Raw genomic sequence first — 9,035 nt, 5'->3', positions numbered from 1 at the left:
GTCTAATGTTAAAGTCTATCAATAGAAAAGAACAATACATCATCTGATTCTAGGTTAAGAATTTGAACCATAAAAATTGCGAGCTCCTTTACGTAATTACTAAGTGTGCTCATGTACTTCAATTCTCTTAATTTCTTTCTTACTTTATGGATCATATTCCCAAAAAAGATATATTTTCAACTCATTTTTAAAATCTTCTCATGTAGTTATATTATAAATAACATTTTTTTATATTGATACACTTTTTTTCTACCATAAAGTAGTATTATCAGAAATATAGAGAGTTGTAATGTATGCCTTTATTGATTGTTTACTCTTTGACTTTCGAAGTATCTCTTCATTTGCTATGGAAAATTCTCTATCTCTCAAACATTTCTTATGTTCTTGAACTCCTTTGACTTTGAGAGATCAATCCTGGTCATGTCTCTTATAATTGGTGGTTGAGATCTCGCCTCTTCAAATTAAACTCGAGCATCCTTAAATAGCTTTAAGGCAGTTTCAAGCTTGTTTTCTATTTGGATCATATTTTTCTTGAAAGCATTTAGTTCCCCAACACATGAGTTTTTAGGGTCTCATTGTCATGCTCTATCCTTTGGAAATACACATCTATAGTGGGTAGAACATTCTCCAACCAAAAAAATTCTCTCGTCTAAGAAGTTAGAGTATTTACTTCTTGTCTCACCTAAAGAATGAACCTTTTTGTTTGTTTATTGAGGAGGAATAACATTCCTTTCTTTTTGGGTCTCACCATTCTCCATGGGCATACTCATTAAACACTTGTGTTCCATCTCGAATTTTGTTTTGATGTCAAATTATCACGGTTTTACACACACTTCAATGCTATTGTGTCGACACTTAAACTTACCCAATCTCTTAAGTTAAAACCAATTCAGCCTAACTCTCAATACTTAAGAAAAAAGTTAAGAACACAAGAGAAAAAATATGTAAGAGAAGGTATTGAATGGTTAAATATTACACTTTACTAAATAATTAAAAAAAATTGAGAAAATCCACTTTCTATATATAGCCATCCACCTCTTAAATAAATGACTAGAATTAAATCTAATTAATGATTTAAATCAAATGTTTCAAATTTTTATTATAAATATTTAATATACTATATTTTTTAAATATTTTTAACTTATTCTACATCACTTTTCATATTTTTACAAATATCTATATTCTTTTAAAATATTTTATGAACTCCTAGAATTTTTTAAGACTTTTTAAAATATATATTCTAAAATTTTTTAAAATTATCTAAAATAATCTCAAACATCTTAAAATTTATCTAGATTTTATACAAATACCATTAAAAAGAACACTCTAAAATTTAGAGTGACACACCAATTTAAATTACCTAATTTGTCAGTCTCTTTATCCATTTATCCTTTTATCTTTTTAACTTAATCCATCTCTCCATTTATTGTAGGATGTTCTGCCTTTCTTAGTTTTCATTTTTGCACATCCTCCTCTTCCCATCCCTCGAAAGTAAAGAGAAAAAAAAAATGAAAGAACTAAAGAAGCTTCAGTCATATCTTTGTATTTCTCTTTCACCTTTTTTTTCTTCTTTTGTAATAAACCGTAGTCTTCCTTTTTTATTGTTATTCTTTCATTTTCTAAATCGAAGTTCTTTGGTTTTTTATTTTTTTCTTTTTCCTATAGAAAAGAAATATGAAGAAATTAAATAAATAGTAAATCCTTTGAGAGACCAAATAGTTATCATGAACTCACTCAATTTTCTATATATGAATATAGATTTCTTTAAAAGTTTATCTTAAAAACAAGAGACTAATATGAAGAAAAAATTTGTGTATTATTGAGTATATTTAAATTGTCTAAAATGATATAATATAAAAAAATATTTATAGGTGTTAAAAAAATCGTAATAATAAAAATGTAATATTCTATAATAAATATTAAGATATATTAAATAATTCTAATGAATGTTAATTGATCCTAATATATTCTAACATCCCGTCATTTGAGTTTGAAACTTATTTAAAATAAGAAAATAAAAAAAATGCATAAACTGATAGAACGGGTGCAGACGAAACTGTCAGAAAGAAGCACAGATGGAAGGAAGCGCAGACAAAACTGCCACTGTCTGAAGGAAGTGCAGACAAAACTGCCGGAAGGAAGCGCAGATGGAACTGCCGTTGTCTGAAAGAAGCAGAGACGGAACTGCCGCTGTCTGAAAAAAGCGCAGACGAAACTGCCGCTATCTGAAGGAAGCGCAGATGAAACTGCTGCTGTCTGAAGAAAGCGCAGACGAAATTGCCACAGAAAAAGCGCAGACGGAACTGCCACAAGAGAACGCAAACGTAACTGTTAGAAGGGAACGAAAACTATATGATTTCTCCATGAGAATAGGTAAACAGCAGATAACAATGGTGTTTGATCATTCGACTCGAAAAGACACAAGACGAAAAGAATATGCTAGTCGATGAGGTGAAAAAGCATGAAAGAAGTGACAAAAGACAAGAAAAATGGAATAGAGAAAAAGTGTGAAAAATATGGTGATTTCACCAAAAAAACAACATATCCTCTTCAAAGAGGTTACCATGTTAGAAATAAGAGACTAAACTGGAGAAATAATTTGTGTATTATTGAGTGTATTCAAATTGTCTAAAATAATATAATATAAAAAAATATATTTATAAGTGTTAAAGAGAATTATAATAATAAAAATATAATATTTTATAATAAATATTCAGATATATTAAATAATTCGAATGAATACTAATTCATCCTATTATATTCTTTACCAACTAAACCGTTAAATTTGTATTGAGTAAAGTATCGTTTTTATCCCCAACGTTTGCGGTAAGTCCTATTTATGTCCCTAACGTTTAAATCGTCTTATTTGTATCCCTAACGTTTATAAAAGTGATTCAATGTTATCCTACTATCAATTATACTAACAAATCAGATTATATTTTTCAATTATTCTCATTTAGATGTATTTATTTTCAATTAGGTCTCATTTAGATGTGTTTGATTTTAATATTATATTCACTATTTGTGTTTAGATTCAATTATATCCCTAGAAAAGTGAATTATGTAAATGTTGTAGGAATTAGTTTCAACTTTTGATGAGTTATTTTTCGGAGTGAATCATCGATTCTATCCCAGACATTTGTATTCTAATTTCAAGAAGAGATTTTCAAAACTCAAACTAAAGCGTTCATGATGTGTAATTGACGGCAGGATAACATTGAATCACTTTTACAAACGTTAGGAACACAAATAGGACGATTTAAATGTTAGGGACATAAATAAGAGTCCCTAACGTTAGTCTATGTATTTTTAGTCTATGTATTAAATAAACACACCACTAGTCCACTACCTCCAATGTAAAAACAAGAGTCAGTGATAAATAAGTTTATGTTAAATTAATTTGAAATTAAAATACTTATGAGTGAAGGAACATAAAATTTGCATCTATATATATTATTATATATGTTAGGATGAAAATCGAACCACAAGCAGTGGACCAAAAGCTAAAAGTTGAGGGCGATGGCATAACACTACTACACTGCTTTAATTACTTTTTTCCATTTGACTCTCAAAGATAAAACTCAACCCCTATTTCTAATCCTGCTAAGCATATCATTCTTATAATTTACTCACAAATATCATAAATATTATATAAATTAATAGTGAAGTAGTCATCGAACCTCTGTTCAGAAATAGTAAAAGACCGTCTGCAAATTGTCCAATTCTAATAATTAATGTGAAAGTTATTAATTGGTAAAAATTAAAGAAGAGTGAAGAGCATCTTTATTGTGTTTCAGTTCACGTTTTTATTATCTGTTATTTTATTGACAAATATTTTTTTAAGATTTTGTGAAAAAAAAAACAAAAAATAGAATTATATCTTTTTTTCACAAAATTTAAAAGAAAAAAATATTAAAAAAATTTAAAATAAAAAGGCAAATCAAATAGACTTTACATACTACTATCAAACAATGTTAATAAAAGGATCCTAAAACTTTGGCTGCAAAGTTAAAAGCATTATATTCTTCCTTGAAAACAATAATATTTGTAGGTTTTATAATATATTTTTTTCCATGTATTGTTTGTTATAAAATGTTTATACAAATATTTAACTACATATTATCATATTTTTATGTATATCATTTAAAAAATGAGCAAAATAAATTAATTTTGTTAGTTAACAATGTAAAATTTTTAAAAATGGATCATGAATCACCAAAAATGACACATGAGCATAATAGTTAGAATCTCGATTTAATTTTAAATTTTTTTTGATATTACAATTTTAAATATATCAATCAATTTTATGAAATTTACACTAAATTTAATGATTTTACGATTTAAATTTTATTAAAATTTTACGTTTTACGTATTTAATTTACTTTTTTAATTTAACATAAAATCTCAATTTTTTCTATCTTGCACATGAGCCATGTAGACATAGTTTGATTAACTTTTATGACCTAATTAATTACTACCCTTAATTGAAGTTTCAAGATGCTGCTACTAATTTAAGTAAAAACAAAAGACAAAAAAAAAAAAGTGGAAATTAAAGGGGTATCTTAGCATGAAGCTAAGGTGCTCTCTAAACATGTGGTCTGAGTCAGATATGATGTCTTTTCTAGTATATAAAATCAAAAGAAGAAGACTTGTGGATTAAATAGCATTATTGTTGCACCTTTTGTTTCCATTTTTGATATTTATTAGCACTTTTTATTCTAGTTAGACACATAGGAAAAAATGCTTCAAAACTTTCGGTCATGGAACCATTCTATGGGCCAAAGAAACATAGTTTGAAGATGAGAGACATATCCCACTTTTGAGATCAAATTAAAGATAGACACATGAATATATGAATATATGATATATCCTCCCCACATTAAGCACAAAACATAAGCATGTGCCACATACATATCCATTTTATCCTTATGAAACAAATTCTTCGGATTAAAGATAAGATCAAATTGCCAATAAATTGTTACCTAATCCATTTCTGTTTGACAAGCCTTCAATCTTTCAGTCACACATCTTTCTACTTTCTCCATGTTTTTGCACCTTAGCTTCTATGTTTTTTGATACCTATGGTTTATCTATTTATTTGCATATTAGTTGAAAACTTCAACTAAAGAAGATTGAAAATTAAAGAAAAATCAGGAACCTTGCCTAGTGTCAAACTTAACTATTCATGTATAAAAATACCCTTTATATTTTACTATAGGTAAATTCCAAATGATATAGCCATTGTCCTTTTTTTCATTTCTATACAATAGCTTTCCACATGTAATCATCAAACTATTTTTGAACAACAAATTCGAGTTGCGCTCTTTTTTTTTAAACCAAGAATGAATCTAACTTTGTTACTAACAAAAAAACTTAGGAAAAAAAAGATAAAATAATTTATGAGAGTTTAAAACAATTTTATATCTAATTAAGTTCTAATAATTTTCATCTGTTTTAAATAATGGGTAACAAATCTAGTATATTCAAATTTTGAGAACTTCATTTATGTGTATTTTTGTTAAGAACTTAACTAAAGAGTCAATTTTTTCGGCAAACATAATTTATTTTCTAATTTTAAATATTAAATTTTAAATTCTAAATTTCTAATCCTAAAGCTTAAATCTTCCAAAGAAAAGTTAAAAATAAAAAAAATAACATCAAAAGATTTACTAATATTAACTTATAGCCAAAAAGAAGATAAATAAAAAGACAAGAATTCTAACGGAATAAAAAGATATATTAAAATTGAGATAGAAACAAAAAGGATAGATTGAAATTGAATACAAAGAAAATCACTCTACTTTTTACCCAATCTCTTGATGCAACAAAAAAGGGACTCCTTAACCTAACTTGTCCACGCCATAATTTGGGAATTGAATCAAAGAGACTATTTAACCTTCTACCCATTTTTCCGATACAATAAGAGAGGGACTCACTTAATCTCACTTGTCCACATCATAGTTTTCTCACAAAACCAAAAAAGAGGTTTCACACCTCTAATCACTGAATGACAACTACCATAATTTATGAAGTATTTATAATCTCTTATTATGTTAAAATAAAGAAAAATTCTAAATCCATAATATAAAGCCAAATTTAGTAACTAAATAGACAAAGAAAAAGTATAGAAGGACAACATTCATACTGAATAACGTAAACAACAAAACAAAAAATTAATTTTAAATTAAATGTAAAAATCATATTTACATTAATTAATAACAATTAGGATTTGATTTTAAATTATTAAGATTACATACAATGTAACCTCCACTACACACTCCCTCATAGCACGTCTCCATTCCGACTCAATCTTCCGCCGCTGGATATCCACTAATGCAGCACGCCGTCGCTGCTGATGAGAGCTCTGATGTGAGGTGTGCGTCCTTTCCTTCTTGTCATCCACGTTGCTAGTGCATGAACAAGCCAAGGGAGTGACAGCATCGTTACTAATTCTCGTGACACTGCTGCTGTTGTACTGTGATTCCCGTGGCACCACTATTGATGTACCGTAATTCTTGTGGAAAAAAAAACATCTACCCAAAGCAAAGAAACATCCATATAAGTATAACTCAGAAAAAACATACACCAATAACAAAGAAACATCTATCAAATTAAAAGAAACATCCCTTTAATCATTATTAAACACCACTTAAAGAAAATCTCCAATTTTTTCTCTTTTCAATATATAGTCTGGTAAAAGAAACATATACAAACACGATAAAAACAGGGCACAGGAAATTTACTAATGGGGAGGGTAGCGGCGCAGTGACAGACCGGGTCGAACTTGGCTATTGAAGTCGCGCAACAAAGAGGACGATCGGCGTTAGTTTGAGGCTGCAGCAGCGATTACGCTGGGCAGAGACGTCGCTTAGAACTCGCATCCGCAGTGTGGTGGCAGGGGTAGAGGTGTGGCATTCGACAGAACAGAAAAGGAGAAGGTGGCTTCATTGCGGCGACGACGGACAAATGCGGCGCTGAGAAGCTTTATGTCGGCGACGGTGAGCAGCGTCACAGGGAAGCGACGATGAGCGTCATCACAGGAACCTGTGGTGGTGGAATGGTTATGGTGAAATTAGGGTTTAGAGTAGGTAAAGGTGTTATTGGTCTTGCGGTGCAACCCGTTGTTTACATTGTTCACAATTTCCGTTGTTTACCTAGCGGAATTGCCAAACAAAATCAAAATATATCAAACTAAATTGAACATTCTAAAAATATAATTTAATAATTTCTAAATAATACTTAATCTCTTTATATCACGAATATTTGAAGTATGTATCATTAACAATTTAAATTCAAAAATACTATTCGTATACCAAAATCAGTTACTAAAATCAGTCACTAATGTATCTGTATATAAATACATGTATGATTTAATTTATTTTTAATGTATATTTATATTTTAACATATATTTTATACTAATAACTAATTTTGATAGCTGATTTTAGTGTATAGGTTATATAGTGCATTCAAATTTGATTCCCAATCCTTCCTTTTGTTGGAAAGCAATTTTTTGTATTTGTATTAGGCACAATATAATTTGGCTGGGTCCAAACTTTATGGGTATGTCTCTACGTAGCTGGCTTAATTAAGAACATGTCCTATATATGTCTTGCATTGTTATGAGTGCCCAATGAATTGAATTAGCTGGTTAACGAATCTAGCAGCTCATACGTATATAAAACAACAAGTAAAGGAAGATGGATTGGTTGTAAAATGCTTCTTCTTTACTACTCAATTGGCTTTTCAGCTTCCCAGCTTTCAGCGTCTCTTCTACAAATATAAAAATGGTTATCACATTTTCTAATGGCAGAGAGTAGATTCATAATAATACTTTTTCCTCCCTTTACTTTTTTCTTTTTCTTTTCTTTTTTAGGGTATTAAATTATAGAATTCAAATGGATAGATTAAAATGATAAAATGTCTGGTTATATATAAAAAAATTATTTTTAAAATTTAAAAATAAATTTTATTATATTATTATTAGACCAATTATGTTATATGAAATGAGTATCGGATGATCAAAAAATAACATAAACATAGTTTAGTGTAATAAAAATGAGGATATCTAAATAAATGAGTGGTCAAACACATATGAATAGAATAAAAAATAATGATATAAGAAAAAAAAAGTTAGAGTAATGCATTTTATTAAAAAGATGGTAGAGTTTTATTTTAAATGGTTTTGATGTATGTGGAGAAAATAAAAAATATTTAATTGAAAAATAGATAAATAAAAGATAGACAAATAACAAAAAATAAAAGGATTATATAATAAAACACAATACAATCATTTTTTCTATATAATTGCCCATTTAATTCGACAAACCTGTATTCTTGTTGTTGTTTTACTTTCTTTTAAATACTCTAAAATAACTTATTTGTCTTTAGTATATGTTATATGTTATATATCAGTTATGTTATTCAACATATATTATTGTATATAATATTATACATTTTTTATTATTTGTTTTCACATTTTATCGAATACTAATAAACAGTGTGAGTTAACGTGGTATGTGATATAAGATATATAAACACAAAGTAGTTTTCATTTTATATAAGTGAGTATAGCATGTCAAGATTCTTTTCTATAATTTGGAATAACACTACTATGCATCTGAGCATTATTTGGTTGGGATTATTAATATACTTAAAATTGAAAGCTTTAAAGGTTTAAAGTCAGCTATAGTGCTATACGAAGAGTATAAAATCATTTATAATATATATTTAGCCGTCCAAGCTTTAGAATAATCTGATCTTATTTTTCACTGGCCTAACATTATTAGACATTTTTTTTTCTTCTTTGATTAAACCCTACTAAAGTAACCATGATGCTTATGCATCAGATTTTGATGGTATAAATCAACACGTTACAAATACAATATACATCACTAAAAATTTTGAATTTATCTTGAGAATTTTCCCCTTTTTAATTCAATTTGTCAAGTAAGGCAGCGTTTGTTTTTTCTTTTTAATTAATATTTAGAAAAAAAAGTATAAATCCAAGCAACAGAAAGGATGATTCCCTGTGTTG

The sequence above is a fragment of the Arachis stenosperma genome, chromosome 7, assembly GCF_014773155.1.
Source record: "Arachis stenosperma cultivar V10309 chromosome 7, arast.V10309.gnm1.PFL2, whole genome shotgun sequence".
Taxonomy (NCBI): domain Eukaryota; kingdom Viridiplantae; phylum Streptophyta; class Magnoliopsida; order Fabales; family Fabaceae; genus Arachis; species Arachis stenosperma.
The sequence above is the reverse complement of the archived record's forward strand: the minus strand, read 5'-3'. Positions refer to the sequence as shown.